Genomic DNA, 23107 nt, shown 5'->3' with positions numbered 1-23107 from the left:
GATCACTGAAGAGAGATCTCTCTCTCCTCCTTCCTATCAGAGCAACTTGGTGGCTCATCCAAAACTCTTGGAACAGTCAGAGCCTGCTTCTCTCACATCTCCGCATCAGCTGGAAGGACTACCTGGTTGCCCCGAGGCGAGAGAGAGCAAGAGAGAGAGATCGAATCCACCTGAGGCCAGGCCGAGGTCAGGGTGGAGGAGGTGAGGTTCATACAATAACCAGAAAAAACTTCACAGCATCGCAAGTTGATTTCTCAGTTTGTGTCAGGGTGTGTCGCAAGCCCCGTGGAGGACAGCACGGGAAGGCTGCCTCTGCGGTGAGCATCTTGACCACTGCTCTTCCTCTAAATGTGAGCTCGACATACTGGAAACCGAATTACCACTTAAAGTGTGCAGCAAGCATCAACCTCTTCCTCCCCGACATGTTCAGTAGACGTAACATGAGCATGACTGGGTGACCCAGTTCCAAGCAGTGGGGAAAGAACTCAGCCAGGGCAGGCCTGCTGCTCCCTGCTGCTCATGCGTCTCTAAGACGTCAAGCAAGGGCCTTCCCCCATCTTGTTACTCAGGATTCCTCTCATTGGATCTGCACTTTAAAATTGCTCCTAGAGAATTCATGGGGACCTTTATTTCTTTTACTTACAGTGTTTCTAACAGCTTTTAAATGTCATGTTTGCGCCTCTATTTAATATAATTTACATTATGTTAGGTTACCTTGACAGGTAGAACCCCATATTAAATTGCTTTGGTCAGATATGATTCTTTTCCTCTTCTTGATAAAGTTAACACTCAGTTTTGTAGCATGTCATAGGTGGCGACATTCTATAATTCAGCATTTTCCAGTCTTAGTAAAATGGTAACAAAAGAGAATGGAACCTTCATGGGCCAGAAGCCTTGTTGGACCAATACAGGTTAGACCAGGGTAGGCATCAGAGGGCCATGGGTACAAATGTGCCCCACACCTTGCTTGGCACCCACCAAAGTGTCCTGCTCCTCTCACATTTAAAGAACATATTTTCTTGCTGGCGACTGGGATTCCCATAAAAAAAGTCTCCGTTTGTGCTGCAAACCATGGGTCCAAATTCATTGTTTAAGGCAGCGGTTCCCAAACTTTTTTGGCCATAGAACCTTTCTGAAGACATTTTTTCTGTGGAATCCTAACTCTACTCCTGATGTTTACTAAGCATTGTGAACCCACAACGTTCTTCCTTCTTTCATCTGCTCCTATTGCCCAAGTGCTTTGCACAAACTAGTTGGTTTGGAAATAATAAAGAAAAAAATAAATATAACAAATGAATACAGCAATGATATGGCAATATCCCAAACAAATTGTTTCGAGTATTCCCAGCACTACGCAAGAGAGTCCTAGAAACCAAACTATTTGATGCATTTCCTCATTTGCTGCTTGGACACCAACTGATAATTAAATAGTTGGCCTCGTGTGGTTTCATTTTAAAATCTGTTTTAAATTTGATTTGTGAGATTTTTCATGGAACCCCTGTGGATCCCTAGGGTTCTGCAGGACAGTTTGGGGAATGCTGGTTTAAGGGGATAGGCCCATGCGGCACCTCTGCCTTACCCTCAGCATGTTGTTTGTCCTTTGCTAAACTTCTTATGGCAGCCATTTCCTGGTGGTGACCCGGAATGTTTATCAGATTCCAAATGTGCTCACAGACAAGGGACTTGCTCACTGTAGGGCTGGGCCAGTGGGACAGCAAGGGGACGATCGTGTGGTCGGCCTTATGCAATCAGATCTGGAACGGAAACCAGGCCATGCTTACATCCAGTGTGCTGGATTTATTCAGCAAATAGCTTTCTACCCTGTGGAGACGGCAAGGTCCAATCGTGGAACAGAATATGGGTTCCATTTTACTCGTAAATTCCAGGGACCTCAGGGCCATCCTGGACAGGATTTCTGCTGTTTCAGATGTGCTTAGATCAGAGCGGTGTGCAAATGGACTCTGAGACTTCCTCACCCTATTTGTGGGCAAAGCAATCAAGGCAGGCATTTCATCAAATTTCTCTAGTATTTTTTTTCCGATTTATATCCTGCCTTTTTCCTACAGAGGGCTCAAGGCAGCTTACACCATTCTCCTCCTCCATCTTATCCCCACAACAACCCTGTGAGGTAGGTTGGGCTAAGAGTCTGTGACTGGCCCAGAGTCACCCAGTTGGCTCCATGGCTGAGCGGGGACTCGAACCCAGCTTGCCCGAGTCCCAGTCCCATGCTCTTCACCACGACACCACACTGGCTTTTTTCACAGTTGAAATTAGGAACTTCCTTGGTATGTGAGACAAAAGATGATAAAGAAACTTGACTGTGTTTCTTAGGGATTCAAGAGGACTACGATTTCTTTACACATAAAGATTATTAGAGAATGATCCTATGGCCCCTGATGTTGCTTGGAGGGCCAAAAGATAAATCAGATTTCCAGCTCTGAGCATGGAGACAGCACTCTGATCTCAGAGCTGGGAATCAGAACTAAGGCAAAAAGCATGGCACAGACCTAAGGCCAGGAACGTGACCTCAAGTGAGGAAAGGGGGCAGGGAAAAGGGCAGCATAGCGGGCAGACTGGGGAGGTCAGGTTATGAGGTATCCTCATGCGGCTTCAGCCTCCTCCCCTCCACCTCTCAGGCACCCCAGCTAGACAACCAAAACTGGTCTTCTGGTAAAACATGGGAGGAGAGGGGAGATCCACACTGTGGCACTTTCTGCTGTGCCTGGATAAGCATGAATCTCTGCACTGAGACATGCAGTTATCTCAGTAAGAGTGTGCCCTTATCTCTTATAACTGCTGCATTAAGAGAATAGAAGGCTTGCCACAGATCTACCTGTTTAAAGGTGCAGTCCTGTGCAAACTTAAGACGTTTCTTGTGTAAACTTCCATGGGACTATGCCCTACCTGTTTTTCCAACTCAAAGCCTCCATTCCACCCGGAGTTTATTCTAAGCACTCTGGTTCCACTTACCGCATCTGATGAAGGGGATTATAACCCACAAAAGCTTGTGCTAATTTATGGAACTAATGAACAGCTGAAATAGTTAAGTGTGTATTTATGCTTCCCTTAATCCTTGAATTTGTATTATGTTTGTAAGTCATACTGACAGGACATTGTGCTGTGACCTGAAAGTACTTTAAATACAACAGAGAGAAAGAGAGGGAGGGAAACCGGCTTCCTTCATGTTTGGCATTGTGGCAATGGAAAAGGGTTCCCAGCCTGAGGCCAGAGTAGAAGGCAGGGTCCCTTCCCCTGATGCCTCCCAGCTGTGTTGTACTACAACTCCCAGCATCCACAGCTAGCACAGCCATGGTTGGAGATGAGTTGTAGAAGGCATCCGGCATCGGGCAAATCTGGAAAACATCAAAAATTATATGCTAAAAGAGAGACGTGAGGATTCAGAACACAACAAACGGAAGCATTCTTTCTCCAAGAGGTCCTCGTCACTGTGGATGCAATGACACCGCTGATTTCCACGAGGCTTGTGCAGGGAACCTTCTGGGTGGATGCTGTCCCTCCACAGTTGAGTTTCTCTGTAGGACTGAGCCAGAAATCTTGGGAGGGAAGTCAAACAAAACCTTTTAATTCCGCCAATAGAATGCAGACGGCCAAGTGATCAGAGTGCAGGATCCAGTAAAGAAGACAGCAACTGACTGGAAGAACATTTCAAGGAGGTTTGCGAGGGGGAGCAGGCGATGGTGAACTACGAGGCAGGTCCTGGATGTGTTCGCATCCAGGATGTGTGTCCAGCCAGAGCCACATCATGGCTATCCTCTGGAACTCACCCTTGGAGACCAGCTGGAGAGAGACATTTTCTGCAGCCCCTCGTGCTCATGTGAGGAAGCCCATCCATCCCAATTATGGTGGCGTTGCAGCCATGGCTGATGGTCCCTTACTGCTTCCTCAGAACCACCCAGCAGAAGAACCTCAACTACAACCACAGCTGGACACAGTTGCTTGTGCAGAGCATCCTTGGGCAGCTGAAGGCATGGCGGTGGTCCCTGTACACTCTCTACACCCTGCTAGGTGTGGAGAAGGCCATCATGCTGCACATGATCGTGGCATGCACAGGATCTATGTGATGGTCTACTGGAGGACAACCTGGAACCACCAAGGCCAGGTGCAGATAGGGACAGTGTGGTGTTGGATGGCAGCCACATGCAACCCCCGTGCTCTCTGAACCAAGCGTGAAGCATGGGAGGTCTGCACTGCGATTTCCTAGTGGATCTGGGGGAATCACCCACAGAACCTCCATCCCAGTGCGGATGCCAGCCTCCTTCCTGGAAGTAGCCATGTTGGAGTCTAGCTCCTGGGTCGACCGGTCTGTCCTGCAGAGCCATGTAGGGGTGGTGGAAGGGGCCGTGGTGCAGAGACTTCCTCACCCGCAGCGCCCAGCGCAGTCCTGCAAGCAGCTCGTGCACATGGGTGTGTTGGCATGTGTCCGTGCAGTCACAGGGTGGGCAGGGCCAGGCATGGTGAGCGGCGGAAGCAGGGCACCTGGAGGCAGGCCAGCGTGGGGAGGGATGTTGTGGGGGAGAGGGAGTATGTGCGCACAAGTCTGGAGCCGCAGGGCTCGTGTGCGGCCAGAGGGGCAGCCCGTTTCTATTAAGGCCTGGCATGTTTTCAGCAGGCCACGATGCTGCAGAAGCAAGATGTCCTTGGCCCTGCGTGGCTCTGCTGGGGAGGGCGGGGAGGGGGCTGGATGAGGGGTGGGGGCAGTGCTCAGTGAAGGGGGAGGGGGTGCCAAGGCCAGCAGCCCCCAGGTGTGGCAGTGCAGGTGAAGGGGGGAAGGGCTTCTGAGGGGGTGCTGCAGGAGAGCAGGCCGTGGGGAGTGGCTGGGGGGCACGTCTGGCTGTGGGGGGAGGCCACCCCTCCCAGCATGTGAGAGTCCCGTGCATGGGGAGCGTTCCTTCAGAGCAACAGTGCTAGTCTAGCGAGCAAGTGCTTGCTTTGGCTGACAGACAGGAGCAGGTGGCTGAGCTCAGGCCCAGGGGAGCATGTGGACCAGTGAGGGGCAGCAGGCATGGTGGGCAGGAGCAGTGCACCCTGGGATTAACTTTGAACCATGGGGGCTGAGGGTGTACGATGGAGAAGCGTGGAAATCGCACAAGCCTGGAAACCACATGACTTTCTGCACCCCAGCCTCAAGGAAAGGAGCCATTCCAAATGCACCTAGTGTGGTATGAACAGTTAAGGGCACCGTGATCCAATTTCCTCTCTCCGTCAGTTTAGAAACGGCACCCATTTGTCAATGAAGGCTGTTTGTGAATGAGGCACATGTAAGCTGAGCATCCATTTACAAAGGAAGCACCTCACTGAGAAAATTTCAGGGCGCTTACGGCCCTTGACCTCCCCTCCTAGGAAATCCGAGGAATTTCATGCAAGCAGATGGAAAGAAAGACTCAGGGCTTCACGTGTTTCATCTCCCCTTTGTGGTGTTCCAGGTAAACCCGCAGATTGGACAAGCTGAGCTCTCAGCAGTGTCCCACCTCCATCCTCTACGATGCGACTGACTGCTGGAATCCAGAGGGGGTGGGAAGGTGGGTCTTTGTTTCCATTTTTTGCCATGCAATCCTGCTCAGAAAACCCGAGCAGAGCAGCTTTTGCAGCTGCTATAAATAACCATAAAGCTAATTTTGTGTCTGCGGCGGGGAGTCACAAAGTACCACTATGCTTTGAAATGCTAGATGCTGTCAGAAGAAGGATCTAGGCTACAGCGCAGGCTTTGCCGGAGCTACACTACCTCCACGTGCGGGGAGCTGCAGGCCGTTCCCTCACATGTTCCAAAGAAGCTCAGACGCATCCCGTGTGTCCTCAGACCAACCCCAGCATCTCTTTCATTTCTGTCAATGCACTACTTGCCGCGTTCCTTCCCATTCATCCCCTTCATTCACATTCTCTCCAGCTTCTCTCAAAGAGGCAAGACAAGGGAGAGAGAAAGAGCAATTTTTACCCACGGGCCATCTCCACACCACCATTTCCAAATGCTCTTCAGAGGCGAATAACATTTCTTCAGCTTGTCAGTTCCCTGCTATTTCATTATATTCCTTATGTGCAAGGGGAGAAAAGCTTTTTATTTCAAAAGGGAAAAGGAGGACTGCTTTGCTTTAATTCATGGGTGATGACAGATGTTCTTTGGGGGTGGGGCGGGTGATGCAATTATCTTGAATCCACCTTTTGGTTTCAGGGCACAACATGCATGTTAAAGTCAATTCTACTTTACTTGTCTGATTTTTAAAATTATTATTTAAAGAATCAAGGAGGGGGAGGAGAGGATTTGTGGCATTGTTTTGATTAACGTATTTTAGATTGTGCATTGTAAGCAAACTGGGACTCCCAGACATCAGAAATACAGGGATCTATGCATAAAAACATACTTCTATAAGAACATCGCTTCAGTACTAGAAATTGCATCCAAATTTTTATGTCAAGTCTCCACACTGCAGTTCTCCCTGAGTGAAATACTCATTCAAATGAGTATTTGAATGTGAATCTCTACCACTATTCCTACTGAACCAGTTAAACATTTTTACAAGTGCTTAGAGCTGGATGGACCACGGATCTAGCTTTTACACGTGTGTAGAACAAATGTGTGTGGCAAACAATGGCACTGAACTCTATTAAATAGACCATGAAGTTCCCCTCCTTTTACTTCTCAACCATGAATTTGCATTTGTTTTCCAGGTTTTTATTTTTTTTTTAAACATACACATTTTCCAGAGGATTAAAAAAAACAACCTTTTAGTGGTGGCAAAATGGGACAGACCAAAAGGGGATCGAGCACCAATGGAACTTATACCTGGACTCTTGGACAGAATGTCACTGCGGGTGGCCCAAGTGAGATTCCTGCTGCTGCTGAGTGGCTTCCTAGCCGATCCCCACAATTCCTGAGGGACTTGAAACTACGTGGTCCAGATGACACAACAACCTGCCCTGCTATTAGCCAACCAACCCCTGGAGCAAGCTATGGGTTGTCACACTGACTTGTTGCCTGGAAATAAGCCACCCTGTTGGAGATGGTCTGGTATCAAGATGACATTACAACACGTAGAAACACAGCGAGTCAAAAGGGGCCTCTCAGGCCATCTAGTCTGACCCCTGAGCACACCATGCCCAGGTACGCATTAATAGGTTGCAATATCCTATGAACCTGTCACTCTCAGCTAGTCACTACCTTGTGCTAAAATCAACCCAGCCTCAACAGAAAAGTTGCACCAGCAGGAGTGTCAGATTTGAGGAAGGGCAGAGTGGCGTTGTGGTCATGAGTGTGGTCTGGGACTCAGGCAACCTGGGTTCTAGTCCCCATCCAGCCATGGAGCTCACTGGGTGACTTTGGGCCATTCACCTCCCTCACAGAGTTGCTGTTGTAGGGATAAAACTGAGAAGTATGCAAGTCCCCTTCAGTTCCTTGAAAGGGTAAAAAATGAGATATCAATATAATAAATAAAATTTGCCATTCTTCTTTGCCCTATCAGAACCTTGCCCTTTTTCTATGAGGTACGTGCAGAATTCATGTTCTTCTTTTGATAAAACATATCTAACAGATAAAAATAAAACTTGGGGCTTCTTAAGCATTTTAATTGGGACTGTTAATTCACTGCAGGTTTAGTTTTTTATACCGATTGATCTATAGGCTTGCACAGTATGGAATGCTGTGGCCAGGCCTGAACAAACATGTTCCATGTCTATGAAGTCCTTCTTTACAATAGTTGCACTGACTTATTTATAGAGGCTTTAGCAGGTTGAGAAGTAAAGTACTTTCTGTTCCTAGGCTATCATCTGGAGAACACTGAACAAGCCCCTCAGAATAAAGGTGCTGGGCCTCCATGCAGCCGCAACGTATTCTTTAAGGCTCCTTTCATGACCGGGACCATTTACAAAAAATCTCATTTACCTCAATTCCCTTTCCAGGCTGTATTCAATGTCTCCCTTTTATTTCTGAAGGAGTAAATGACAAGAAAAGGTTTCATTCAAAGGAAATGTATGCAAACCATAAAATGTTTATTTGGTTAGTTCGTTAAACATCTTCAAGACAACTCAATTTTGGTCTGCACCCTTCTATAAAATAGTTCAAGTTTTCAACAAACCTCCAAAACATAAAGCAAAGTGACTTTACCATACACAAATGTCAGATCAAAATACAACACTCTTTTTCATACATTTTATAAAACCCGATCAATACAAACTACATTAAAAAAGATAACACACTTTCACTGATCCTTAGTACAATATTACGCCACAATTTGCACAGTGGCTACGAAGCCCCCACAGCACAATCCATGTGCTTTAAATTAAAATAAAAAATTAAAAACCCTTTATTTGCCCAACATTATACAGAACATGTAAACAAAGTGCTACTTATTCCATGAACCATTTTGTATCCTTTTTTCGCATTGTTAGAATATGTAAACCTCAAAAGTATACAAATGTGAATAAAGTAATTCTAATTTTTAAAAAATTGCTGTTATGTCAGATCTTCCATGAAAACGAACTGGTGAACACAAGGGCAGACGAGACGATCCTAAAACAAACAATTTGCATACACGGGGCATGATCCAGCACCCTGAACCTTCTGACTCATGCAGAGCTCTCATCTGTTCCATGACTGAAGAGTGACAAAAAAGGCAGAGCAGTATGTGGCGGGGGGGGGGGGGTTGATGGTGCCCCCACAGTGCTCAAATCAAGCAACTTTTCTATCCCAGGGAAAGTTTTCCAGAAGCTTTTGAAGCGTTCCTATTTGGACAGACAGAAAGAATGGACACTGCCTAATGGTTTGGACTTCCCCGAGCCCTGGAGCAGTTCTGTAACTATTGTTAAATTATTAGCATTTCACTTGTCTTACGATGGGGAAGCCCCTGCAGTTATTGAGTTCTGTGGGTGTATCACTGGATCGAGCCACCATTTCTCAAAATTAATTAATAAAAATTAAGTGTGATTTATCAGGGTCCCATGAAAAAGTCATTGCTGAAACACTTGAAAAGGATATACAAACAGTACAGACAACACTACTTATTCATTACGCATTAATATCACATGTTCCATTGCAAAGCCCAGTTTTACTAACCGATCACAAAGTGCTGTTAAAATTGCACATTATTTTCTTCAAATATAACCATACAAGTTAGCATGCACAACATTCATAGCAGTTCTTATATAGATTCTGTTTTGAAGTCCAGGTTATTAAGGGTTAAAGCATCCCTTAAGCCACAAAAAAAGGACAAAACCCCCAAACAAGCTACACACAGTTAACTATAGATTTGTTCAGATGTCATAACAATAGGGAATCCTATTGATTGGGAATCCTTTGGCAGATTTTGCTAGTTCTGAATCACTTATTTTTGTGGGGAGGGAAAGCAATTATGGGGATAGGGTTCACTCCATGACGGGAAAAACGACCGTAGTATGCAGACCAACACTAGTCAATAAATTGCAAAAGGTAAACAAGGAGTAGGTACACAAATAGCAGCTTTCTAGGAAGAGCTCCATGAAACTCCTCCTGCATGATTTTCTAGGCAGGTGGTGACAGAATCTCAGCTGGCAAAGTCAACCTGAGATCTTCAGAAAGCTGCTGTCAGTCAATGTAGAAAGTCCCCTGTCTGGGACTGACTCCATACAAAACTATTTTCTATGGCACTTCATAATCCCTACCTATATTTTCACATTTTAGTTTAATCTTCGGCAACAAGTATGATGGTGTATTTAATTTCTAGGAGTTCACTGTGGAGAAGTATGACACCTGAACAAACCGCGTTGACAAAACAAAAGTAACACTTCCTTTACAGTTTGCAGAGGATATTGTATTAGTGCTGACAGCGTCAAGGGTATTATTAATATTGGCAATTTACAGTTTTAGAATTGCAAACAACTGTACTGTCGCATTGCACAAAGAACTTAAGATACATCCGTATCTCGTTGTTACAATTAGCCCTGAAATATGTTCCCGCATTAATCATTTAATTATTCAGCTTGCAATTTGAACGAACCTTTTCTCAAACTACATCTAATGAAATCCACTGACTAAAATAAATTGTGCACTAACTCATGGAAGATATCCACATATGGAACTTCGTACACTTAGGGCTTCTTGTCAAATTCCAATCCCCACCTCATTAGTGATTTTGGATGGTTCATGTTAAACATTAAAGACAGCTTCATAACTGCAGCTATGGCAAAAAAAGAGCTTTCCAAAATCCAGCAGTTAAACTGTAAACATCAATGGATGAACAGACTAAATCTTATACATTTGTGTCATGTACAGCAACAACTTGTTTGTCTAAATTGCTGGGGTCTGGCAACCCAACCCCTCAGCTACAAATCTCTCTCATCAGCTCCCAAGCGCTTCTGTGATTGTTCTCTACAACTAGTGTCTAAAAGTTTTATTTTGTGCCTACAATAAACTATCCTGCTTATATGGATATTAAAAAAAAAGATTAAGAGCCTCATAATCTGCAAAGCAATAGTTCTAACCAAACACTTTGTGAAGCTCATATTGTATACAAATCCTGTGGTAGCAGGCAGTCCACTCTAGAAATGTAATATAATAATATTAATAATAATAATTCTTCACTGCTAGAGAATGGTCCTTGTGTTCATTCCCCAGTGATGAAGAACATGGAGCTATTCGCAATACATATGGAGAGTAATGGAAATGTAGACTTTTGGCCCGTTTAACCTGTATACCTCTAAAGAAAGAGCTTATTAGCTTGAAAAAAATGCATATAAATTCTGTCAATACAAAAAAGAAAAATCCTCTGAAATTACACATCAACACAATGTTAATCTATATACTGTGTGCTTTCCCAAAAAAGGCCACTTTTGACAAGTACAAAATTGTACGTTTCCTTAAATAACCTGTTTGCTATTAGTACACACTGTGTATGTGTTGGAAGCATAAGAAACATTGAATTACCTTTTGGCTGGCTGCATGTGAACAAAATCACAAAAACGTAAAACCTAGAATCGAATACATCTTTCAATCAGTAAAAGAACCAAGAGATTTAAATCTAATTTTTTTTTTTTGAGCCCATCTGAAAAGGGCTGAAAGAAAGAAAATTAGGTGTGTTCATATCTCATTAAAAGAGGTGCATATATAAACTTACAGTATTTTTTCCATTTATTTCAACAAAGCTTAGATGTGTATCAAGTTTCTCTGGATTGTAATTTTCGGATTAACACGAACGTCAGAGCATAACTACTATGAATTTCATTCAAGTTGACCAAAATACTAATAAAGCAATACCAATACAACAAACCTCACAAAGGACTTATTTGTCCAGAGGCTAATGTGCTGATCTTACAATATGTTCACAAGAACTTGTAGCCCAAACACGAAATATGACAAGCCAGTCTGCCTGCCTACACATATCTGTGTTAAGTCATTTCGCCTGAAACAAATGCAGAGCTGCCTTTTGACCCGAAGCTTGTCGTTCTGACTGGAAATGCTAAACCGTCAACAGGATGCAAACCAGTGAGTGTTGCCACCGAATCACAATTACTTCACTAACTCCCTGTGGGCTGCCCTTGTAGGAAGCACACATATTTAAAAGGAATTTCTCCTGTCTATATAGCCCTTTCCAGAAAAGTACACAACCCAAAATTGCATAGCTCCAAGACAAACGGTAAGTCGAATAAGGAGGTTTAAAGATATTATTGTTTATAATCCCCTCATCACAGAAATACATAAAAAGAGAGCTTTGTCTACGGGGTAGTATAAAATGAACACAATAAGAATCGTCATCTTGTAATACTTTCACCCATTATGGATTTGTATAGAAATGCACAAAAAAGTATTTGAATTCACGGTAAGTGTGCATTAACTGTAAGGGGTGGAAGTAGGTAATTCAAAATTTTAAAACAAAAATATGACTGACAGTTCAAAATAGTGCTTTCCTTCCCAAAGCTTACCAGAGGAGTTCTCTAGTCGAGCAGAAGGCTGTGTTAATATTGTTCACTGCTGAGAAAAGGAACCTCAGGTGTTCCTCTCGATGACAGTCACTTCCCCTTCAACTGCCTATGCGTAATAGTAGAAAACCTACTCAAGGTAGATGTAAACTAGATGTAATGTTGAACACTGTCATTTCACTTTTGAAAAACAGCAGCTATGAGAAGATCTCAATCCAGAAAACAAGCACAGTGTGTATGTGTGTGTGTGTGTGGGGGGGGGAGTCACCCAGTGCTGTTTGCTTGCTAAAAGAATCACCATCTTTTATGTTATTTACTGTTTCAGGGCAAACAGCAGCTTGAAGAAGGTGATTTTTCATGAAACAGCAGCATAGGGCAGAAGTGGTCCCATCTCTTCTCCCTTTTGTGGCAAGTCTAGGCAAGCAACAGCCATTTTAAAAAAGTGCCGGGGTTTCAAAAAACACTAAAGGCATAATGATGTGTTTAACACCATGGTTTGCATCCCTTCTTTTGCATAAGAATTTTAAGTAGCTTGACAAATTTTCAGTTTCTTTCTCATTAACTTCCAGCCTTCATTATGTTTGGCTATTGGCAGCCTATCTTACCTTGCTTCATAGCTATGGAATTGAGACAGGACCTCTTGAAAACATACAGTAATCGTTTCATAGTTCTTGACTAACATCATCTTAGGAACTGAGATGCAACTTGAGAAAACCCATCTGAAAAATTTAATGAGGAACTATGTTAAGGAAAGATTCCTCACATTAAGTGTAATAATCCAATGTTTTATAGCAAGGAATAGATTGCAATTTTTAAAAGGATATTGTTCAATAAAGTGGTACCTATACATAATAGAAGGTTTAAATAAGGACAGAATAAAGGATGTTCACAAAAAAACACTTTGAATGAAGTATGAAACATTTTTCTGGTCATCAGTTAATGGACTGAGGGACAAAAAACTGGTCACCATCAATTAATAATTAATATTCAAGTAACAGACTGATTTAAACTTTTCAAGCAAAGTGGTGAAGAATTCAGAATTTATGTTATAATAGCACCTGTAAGAATAGAAGAACAAGGCCCTTGGTATCAAGAAGAAAATGCAACTAAATAAAATGAGCAAAGGTTATCTTCGCACATGTGTTAAGCAACTCTGCTTTTCCTGAGAAACAAATGGTGGATATTCCTCCTTTAACCTGTACTTGTTTTTACTTTGCAATAGTAAAAACTGTTAAAACTCAAGTGAATTACAGACATTTTTACTTCAATGCAACTGAAATCAATCATGAAAAGGAACCAAGTGTAGGCTGAGGGATTAACTTCAGTCCTATATGGTGTATATGCAAGTCAGCAGTTCTCTTGCAGACTTGCTGGGGGATGATGGAATCAGACAGAAGAGGTGCTGGGGAACAGTTAAGACCCAAAACTCTTTTCTGGGTGGCTCCCCCTGCCCCCAGCAGGGTTTCTATCAACCAGCAAAGATTTGTTCCACACCACTGGAATGTATAATAGCTTACCTCAGTACAGATCCCACCAGTATAATGGAGGACACTTTGCTAGTTCTTAGCAAACTAGCAGAAGCAGTAACTACTATTCTGTATAGATTACTGGTAAACTGAGAAACACTTTCCTGTTGTGTTACTAGGACTATGAGGGAATGAGAAGCTGCCTGCATACAAATTCCTATTTAACACAACTCAAGAAAATTTATATTTCCAAAGATCATGTGTCTTATCAAGGTGCAATTTTGCACCAGGAGATGTCAGGCTGTGGTCCAGCTCAGGTGTCTGAACACATCAAACGGTAATATCAGCCCAAACCAGATAAATGGGTGAATTCTAACAGCTTCGATTATGTTTTAACAAAGAGTTAGCAACTCTCAGAAAAACATCTGGAGTACATTAGGTTAGGATTCAAAAGGGGGATCTATATTTTAATGGACTTCACACATCAACCAAGCAACCAAAAGAACACAGTTTCCTTTCACTAATCAAAGTGTTGTTATGATCTTTTTCAAAAAAGAAAAAGGCCAAAGAACAGAATTCACTGATGATACTCAAATGTTTTAAGAACTCTGGATCGTACCCTCAGTCAATGGAACACACTCTGGGCCTCATGATTTAAGCCATCAAAAATAGATACATGTGATACCTTCATATCTGCTTTTCCTGTCTGTCTCAACTGAAGTTGCATAAAGAGCACCTGACAGAAAAGAAACGAAAAATTCCTGCCTTCCTACTTGTTGTGAGGATTTATTATTTAGAGCATTAGAGATACTGAAATTACCTCAGTACTATTTAAACATTTGACAATTAGATATAGGTAACACCAGCAGGGTAGCTTAAGCTAAAGAACAACTTTTAAATAGGTTTATTTATCAGTTGATTATGTGTTATTGAGTAGCCTACAGTACAAAAGCAACTCTCATTGCCACCCTTGGGGAAACGCCCACTTGTGAGTCCATTTTATTAGGCACTTAGAAATGCGTATGCTATTTATTATATACTTTAATAACAACTTTTTCTTTAATAAATGGTACTTTGCAAGTTCGACAGATACCAAAGCAGTTTCCAATATACTATACTGACTTATTCTTTGTTAACTGAACCTCAACAGAGCAGCTTGAGAAGGTTTTAGGTATGCTGCATATTCTTAAATGTTCACTCCAATTTTGAGTAAACACTGCTTCTACTGGCTCCATGGAGAAGAGCAGAGGCAGAAAAAAGGCATAACGTATACTCAAGTTCAAGCAGGGACCAGAGATGAGACCTCCACACAATCCTGCTGCTTTTGGCGGCATTCTCATGTCCAGTATAATATGTAACAGTGCCCTGAGTGTGTGTAGAACTTGGCAAGTTCAAACCCAAAGTTAAATTTTAGCCAGCTGGAGTGCCATTTTTCTTGCTAGAAAGGCAAAGTACAAATAAAATGAAAAAAAATAATAATTTGAATGCCATAAGGCAGACTGGGGCAGATGCTTGGAAACCTTTTTTTGTTTGCTCAGTGCACAGGGATTGGCAGATCCATCAATAAAGCCACCCTACAATAAATAAATGGGTGGGCAGCTGAGATTTTTATTTTCACATGTGCAAAACCGAACACTGTACAAATATCTATATTTGCCTATCTTGTCTGGTATGCTAGGGAAAGCTACACCCTAGTAAGTTTCTACTCTGGTTAAAGGATAAACACATACAAAGACAACTGTTTCAATGGGTGTTGGTTGGAATTGTAACACAGCTAAATCCAGCAAGATCAAAAACAAATAACAAAACATACAAGTAGAATCAGTACCCCTGATTTCCAGGCTTTCCTGACTCTCCTCACATCAGCATTGCAGGGAAAAGCTAATGCAAAAAGCCAAGAAATTCTGTCAACACCTGAAAACCAAAGTCTATTTTGGGGGGAGGGGGAAGCATCGCAAGTAGCACAAAGATGTATAGTACTTACAGTGCAGATCTTATATCCAAGAAATACAGTAAATTATATTTAGAGGTAAATTTAACCTGAGATGTATGAGTTTCCTACTGTAAGTGAAATTAATTAAAATAAATTTCACGGTTACACATTCAGAAGTGACAGACACATTTTATGTGTCCTGGGAGTATGTGAACTAGTGTTTGCCGCCATATCTCACAAAGCGAGGACCATATGCAGTTCGCACATTAGATATCCAACCCTCTCTTCTCAAGGGCTCTGATGAGCAAAGAACTCGCTGGCCAGGTTTGGACATAAAAATATCCCATGGATTTGCTGAGCTGCTGTGATGGGTGAACTCAGCTACATCAAGCATGGCTTCTTAATCATGTACAAACCAGAAAGAGAGTCCACTGTTGGTTCCTGGATTGTGAACTCTGGGTTGCCACCTGTGAACCCAAAACCATGGGTTGTTTCTTCCGGGTACAAAGGAGATAGGACAGAATGATTAAAAATATAAACAAGCAAGTAGTATAGCACTACAAAAGTTCTGAGGATGCAGGGAGAGAGAAGAGGGAAATAAACAACCTACATTTGAACAGGAAGAAACATCAGCCAGACAAGCCTGGTCTGTAGGAACTACAAACCATGGATTAAATGGGGTTAGCATTATGTAAAACCAGGCCATTGTGAGTAATTATGAACTACGAGCATTATCCAAAGTACCTGAACTGCTATGGACCAGCTTGGGAATGGAGGTGAGCAGACTCAGCCAGCCTTATGCTGGTATCCTCCTCCAATGGGTCCAGATATGCTACAACAAATGACTCACAATCATGGTTTTAAACATTTATGCAAAATAAATAAAAAATTAAAAGGTCAACTGCCATTTACTAGTTGCATGTGTGCCATTAGAATACTAACATAACAGCTGAGTACCCTATTTGCATGGCACATAGGATTTTCTAAGGCAGTTTTGGAGTATAAGTTAATACAAAATAATAAGCCCCTGCAGAATCTTAAAAGTTCTAAGATGTGTAATATTTATTTACAAAAGAACTCAACTATTTATTTTGCAGCTAGAAGTTTTAGACATCCTTGTGCTCTACTGGATGAGATCTGCAGTATCTGCATAGACACAGAACTTAACTCTTGGCACTTATAGCAATTTTTGTTATTGCATACTGTATTACATGAAACAAATACGAGTTCTGTGCTTGAGGGAACTATACTGATGCAAATACTGAGCAGAGAAATTTTACTAAACAAAACAAAAGTCTCTATTTGCACTACAGACGCCTTGGCATTCAGAGCCAGAAGACAAGTATTGCGAAGAATAGAATGCACTTCACTCTTAATCGCCTCCTTTAAAAAAAAAAAAAAATGGTATTTTAAACTAGAACCTCAGAGGTGATTTCAATCCAATTTTCAACAGTCTGATTGCAGTTCTTTTAAAATGGAATATCACAGAGTTTGCATAAAGAAAACAAGTAGTTTTGACATAAGCCCTCACACGAATTTAGTATACAATATTAACTAAGTTTCAACATTAAAGTTGGTCAGGCCAGAACTACAAAAGCATGCCATCATTAGTAACACAAAGGAAGTATGCTAAGCACAACAGCTTCAGGCCTGAGCCCAAGAACTTAAGGGCCAAACATAGACAGGGCAACACTAAAAACTAACAGAGAATGAACTCAATTTCTATAAAACAGCCTGACAGAGTGCAGGAGTGGGGGACTAACCCCTTTCCTACCTTTCTTCCCAAAACCGCTTCTCTCCAGCAGAAAGACAGACTCAGAAAAATTATTTAGGAGAGAATAGGTTTCAAATCACCACTCCTTTCTATGCTGCTTTTAAAGGAATGGACAGCAACCTGACTCCAAGAGATCCAATGGGATAACCTCCAGTTTGACTCCGAGGTCACACGTGAGCAAAATTATTCTGCTGACCAGCATAACCATGAGTGCAAAGAAACCTTGCTCCTTGTGCAACTGCAGAGAATGTCTGCAGCCTGAGTATCTTCTAGTCTGACAATGAGGCCAGTTAGACCTAGCATGCAGCTCGCCTGGGGCAGGTTCCTTCCTAACTGGCTCATCACTAAATATTAGCAGCTCAGAACTACACCAGATGAGATCCCTCCATGATGACCAAAAGAGCAGTTGCTTAACCATCTAGGCTACTCACTACCAGTCATATCACAACTACACACTGTCCAACTGCATGCGCCCAACAGATTTTCACCACACTGGCAAGATATACTTGGCATTCAGCTTGCTTTGACAATGTAGTGATGGTAAAGCCACTCCACAGTTCAGAGGAGCCACAAGCAGAGGTTAGGATGACCAGGAATGCGATTCTCATGGCTAGGAGATGCAGGTCCGTTGGCTAGTGGTCCGAACAGTTCAGGGGTTAAACTGAGTACCAGAGAAAGACTCCATGTGGGAGTAGGGGCTGCATCTGGGAAGCATAAATTACCCAGACCTTTAAGGAACAGCCTTGTGTAAGGGTGGTGGGGATATGGAGTAGAAGGCATACTGTTGAGTATTCTTCAGGCAGATAAGCAAGAAGATGGATGATCTGGGTATCAGATCTGTCCATTGTCCATAGAGATGGAAGGAAAGTGCCTGAATGTGTGTTTGGAGGGCAAGAGGAGTGGAACAAACCACACTTGACAGGGCCATTGCTGGGTGATCAATATGTAGCATATGTCCTACCATCCTGTATTTTGATTTCTATCCTCATAATCAGAGGAAAAGGAGGAAAGGATGACGATTCCTAGGCAACACTTCAAGGATTGTGCTGTGGTGAGGAAGTCTATCTTGGGATGGCTGCATTTCTGGAACTGCTTCAGTTATGTGCAGTATTACCCATTCGTGTGATGATCCAGTTCTGCTCCGTGTGTTATCCCGAATGTTGGTTCCACTTGCCAGGTGAATGGAGTGGCAAATGCACCAGTCCCAAAAGTTGAAAACAAATTGAGAAGTGACAATAATCCTATATGTCCTGATTTTTTGACATAGAAGACAACAGTGGTGCTTTCCTGGGGGATCTGGATGGGGGATCCAGTGAAAGGGGTTTCAAATGCCCAGAGGACTTTTGCCATGGCCAGAAAGTCCAGGTGACTGATGTAGACATTCTCTGCATGAGTGGAGTCCTCTGCCAGGAAAGGCAATGTGGTCTCCAGTCACTGAGTAAGGTGTCCTTTCTGATGGTGAACACCAGTTTTGGAATACAGAATGGCAGCTCTCATTAGGCGAGACACCTCTCACAGTAGGTGTGGCATGAATGTGGCCAGATGAACAGAGATCGGTTCTCTGCTCTCTTCTGGGACAGGTGGCATGAAATATCTCCAAAACAGGGAGTTTGTAGACTGTGATGGGAAACCCAGGCAATGATGGAGAGCGCTTATCCATCTGATGTGATCTCCCAAATGATGAAAGGGTACACGCTTGTTGCAGAGGCCAGGAGGAGTGGTAGACAAAGATGTCACTGGTTTTGTCTGAGGTCTCTCCAGGAGTCAATTGGTGGAAATTTGATTGGAAGGGGAGTTTAGTGTAGAGGAAGAGTTTTCTCTAGAGGCCCTGGCTGGGGCTAAGTTATGGTGGTGATTGGTGATGCCAATATGATCAAGAACACCTGCTTGGAGTCATTGTGGAATGGGGGTGACTCCCACCCTGTGCACTGAAGCTTTGTTTGAACATGACTGTGTCATCTGTGGAAGCACTGAATAATCCCTTGCCACTAGAGGCCTTCCACTCTCTTTTAATCTCTTCATTCAGTCCTGAGGTGTGGAGTCATGCATCTCTCTGAAGAGAGATGGCTGCTGCCATTGATTTAGATCCACCATCAGTCATTTATTGCATTGTATTGATTTGCTGACTGGCCAGCCTACGTGCCTCTGTTTGAAAAGCTGTGGTGAGGTTTTAGGTGTTTTCAGGCAGTTGATCAAAGAAAGGAGTGAAGTTGTTCCATTGGAACTGTTGATATGCATGCATCCATCCATGCATGTTTGGTAATTGGCAATCTACCAGGAAAGGGCTTCTGTGGAATATGTTTTCTGACTGATAGCATCAATCTTCCTACCCAATGTGACTAAGGAGGAAGTAGAAGACTTGTGCTTTGAGTGCTAAGTTTCTACAGTGGGTGTTCGAACAGAAAAGTGCAGTTGTCGTTGTCTTCTTTGGACCCTATAAAAATTCTTGATTTGCTGGGAAGTTGGAAATACTGTGGATGCTTCTGTTCATGATTGTTTAATCACGTGGACTAGGGTCAGTAGCACTGGAAAAGAGGTGGGTGGTGCCATGTTGACCTGAACCCTGTTGGGGATTGGGGGGCTAGCAGGAGTTTAATCTCTAGTCTGAAGGATTTGGCCATCATTATTTTTTTCCTCCCCAAAGTCTAATGCTGTCTGAGGGAGTTAATGAGTTTTGATCTCCAACTGTAGCATCAGGGGAGGATGCTGACAGAGAAGTAATGGAAGAAGAGGATGAGAAGGCTATACTAGTTGAATTGCAGGTACAGACTGCATAAGAGGGGCTGAATCTGGACGTTTTTACAGACACCAGGAAAGAAGTTGTCAGAAAGCAGTTGATGGTGGAGAAACAAGAGAGTCAGATTCACCAGGATGGGTTGTACAGAAAGAATGGTCGACTCAAATTATATTGTTTTTATATTGTGTTTATTTATTATTGTGAGCCGCCCCGAGGCTTCGGCGAATGGGGCAGCATAGAAGCTTCCTACATAAATAAGTAATAAATAAATGGTCCGTAATAGTATGAGGGAACCTGTAATAGTGACAGTGTGAATAGTGTATAATTGTCTCTCAGGAGCTCAGATTGGTGTCTTATGAAAGCTCCTGAAGTTCTTCTGTTATTGGAGAAGCTTGTTGGTAGAGAGCGGAATGGTCCCAGAAAGAGTTGACACGGAGGTTCATTACCAGAGACAAATTCCAGGCATTAGAGATCATTGAAAATAGTGTTCCTTTGGGATCCAAATTTCTCTAACACCAGATGGGATATGTAAGTATCTACAAGGATGGAGGTCTTAATTAGTTGAGTCACAGCTAGCACCGGTCCTGGTTTGGTTTTGGAACTGATCTGGCAAGACAGTCTTTTCTTTATTGTTTTCAATCCCAAGGCTTTGACAATCGCCGGGCACCTTGAATGGGATTCTGTCTTGACAAGAGGCACTGAAGATGTCTGTGAGCAGTTGGTCCAAGGAGACCGCTAAAGGTGTTGTGCTGGACATGTGGGAGTTCCCAAAAGGGCAGGTTGAATAAGCACATCTTCCAATGAAACCAGGTGTGGGAGGGAAGTGGTCTTGTGTAGAAGGAAGATGACGCAGCCTATAAAGGGTAGCTTTACATGAATGAGTCCACCACTTTTAAGGCTTTTTCCCAAAGAAGAGGTAGGGGCACATCAATCTGTTCCTCCCAGCCTGCTTAGTGAAGGCCTTGCAAAAGGAACAAGAGTCTTCTCTATGGGTCTCTCAAGGACACTAAAGGCACTCCAAATGTCCACCTAGCAGTGGGATTTTCCTGCTGGAGCAGGACCACTTTTTGAAGAAATACGTGTTCATAAAGGAAAGCATGAAAAAGCTCAGGGGAAAGGAGAGAAGATGAAAATTCTGTTTAGTGTCTCAGAGTAGCTTTCTTTGTTGTGAGGCACAGAATGTTCCAAAGTGCTGCTTTTGCTACTGCAGAAAGGAAGGAACTGGGATGCTGGCAGGAGCAATGCTTGGCATGTGTACAGAAGAGAGGGAAGGGCTATGCTGTGCAAGCACATAAACCCACATGTGTGGGTCAGAGACCACAAAGAACTTTCTCTTATTTTTGTACATAAAATGGTATTCTTCAGTCCAAGTGGGTAGGTTGGAAAGCTAGCACAGATAATTCTGAGGAAAGATACCTTACAGGTAAGGATCCAGCTGGAGTTGTTCTCTAGGGGATTTATACTGTTTCTCTAACAGGGTCATAACCGGCTCAGAAGTGTCCTTGGCTAGTCCTTTAATCTGCCCTGAAATGGGTACTTGAAGAAGATTCCAACTTTCAAAGACCAAGGTAATGGGTGGAAAATACTTTGTATGAACATTGTTTCAGAAATAGCCATTTAATGCTAAACCAGAGAACAAGTACAGAGACTGGAAGCAAGAGTTGGGCACTCCCAAGGAGCAGCTGTCAGACTTACCACAAAACTTTCCTGGTTGAAAGGAAGTTTATAATAGAGTGTTAATGCACAGGGCAGCATGCAGGAGTTCCCATGAATGATTTCCACTGTTTGGAGAGACAGCGGCAGGAATTGTACCTCTGCTAATTGTGGAGGTCACATACTCCACTGGAGTGCAATGCACAGATCAGATGCACTGAATTCTGGATTATGCAAACATTCATAAGGGTACAGATATACTGAACACATGCTTCGAGAGTTACATGATTTGAAAGAAGTCCACGAACCAGCCAACTTGCAGTCTGGATGTCAACCAAGTACTTAAGGCTGAGATTCTATGAACTTTTATCTGGGAGAAAGTCCCACCGAACTTAACAGGACTTACTTTTGAGGAAACATGCTCAGGATGGCACAATGGAGATGTCTTCCCTTGACAGAAATGGAACTAAGATGTGCCTGATGTCTGCCAGGATCATGCTGAAACTTCACAGATTCTGGAAGGACCCTTTCAATAGAATTCAGACAGTAATCTTGTTGAGGGCTCCTTTTCAATGGAATTATCCTTCAAGTGCCCATTATCCAAACTAGTGCCCTTCCCTGGCCATGGCAGCTAGGAATGATTGGAGTTGCAATCCAGCACATCTGGAGAATCCTAAATTGGCAAAGTTTGCCCTATGGCAGAGGTGGTCAACTTCCAGCAATTGGGGGGCAGTATGGTCCCCCTGAATAATTTGCTGCAGCTAAGCTTGCTGAGTGAAAAGAAAACGGCACTGGTGAGATTTTGAAGGGAAGCAAGTTGTGTAGGAAGCAAAACTGCTGTGAATTTCACTGTGAGCATTGCTTTCTCTATGCACATGTGCCTCATCAGCAGCTGCAAATGTGGTAGAGGCTGTCTGTGGTATAGGAGAACCAAACCCTTTCTGAATTCACAGCAGTGTAACCAAGAGCAACATCTGTTCCGGTAACAGGCATTACAGATGCCTTACAAGTTTTCAGAGTGGAAAACTAGAGGTCCTATAACAAGAAGGATTCTAAAAGTTGTAGTGCAAGACTATGGAGCATTCCAAGAGCACTCCATGCTCTTTTTTGGTTCAATCTTTAATATTGTTGTGTTTTACTGACAATGTAACAAATAAAGATAAGCAGCGAGGTAAACTGTTCTACCAGTAAAAGCTTACCATCTATAATTAAATTAAATATTAATAGCTATGAACAAAAATCTACTAAACCTAAGTGGAAAAAATAATAAAAGTATTTGCTATAACTGCATTCTAAAATTCAACACTACTCAGTAAACATAAGTCCTTGAAAGAGGTCATCTGTATACCAGCCTCTGGTCCTACAGTTCTTCAGACTGAGTCTGAAATTAATTACTTTTTAGCAGTTCTACATGTCTCCACTTTCCCCAGAAGAAAGCAATCAATCTTCTACCCCTTTCAGTGGTGGTAGTAGTACAGTTATTAAATTTTTCAGTCCTATAAACCTGCAGCAACTTTCAAGTTGTCTGGAAGGTACCTCTTGTCTCGTATTCTATTGCTCTTCCAGGAAAGAAAGAAAGAAAGAAAGAAAGAAAGAAAGAAAGAAAGAAAGAAAGAAAGAAAGAAAGAAAGAAAGAGGGAGGG

General features: G+C 42.8%; 1 protein-coding gene across 1 annotated transcript in view; it reads right to left on the bottom strand.

Annotated features, from left to right (window-relative positions):
• Positions 1 to 7980: 7980 nt before the first annotated feature.
• The window catches only part of GAN (gigaxonin), a 67235-nt gene continuing 52108 nt past the window's right edge, over positions 7981 to 23107 (bottom strand). Inside the window, exon 12 of the transcript XR_006415099.1 lies at positions 7981 to 12620. The gene's annotated coding sequence lies outside the window, so the exon portion shown is untranslated. The remainder of the gene's footprint in view (positions 12621 to 23107) is intronic.

The sequence above is a fragment of the Varanus komodoensis genome, unplaced genomic scaffold (genome assembly GCF_004798865.1).
Source record: "Varanus komodoensis strain SLA01 unplaced genomic scaffold, ASM479886v1 scaffold27, whole genome shotgun sequence".
Lineage (NCBI taxonomy): Eukaryota > Metazoa > Chordata > Lepidosauria > Squamata > Varanidae > Varanus > Varanus komodoensis.
Note: the sequence above shows the minus strand (reverse complement) of the source record. Positions and strands in the feature narration are given on the sequence as shown.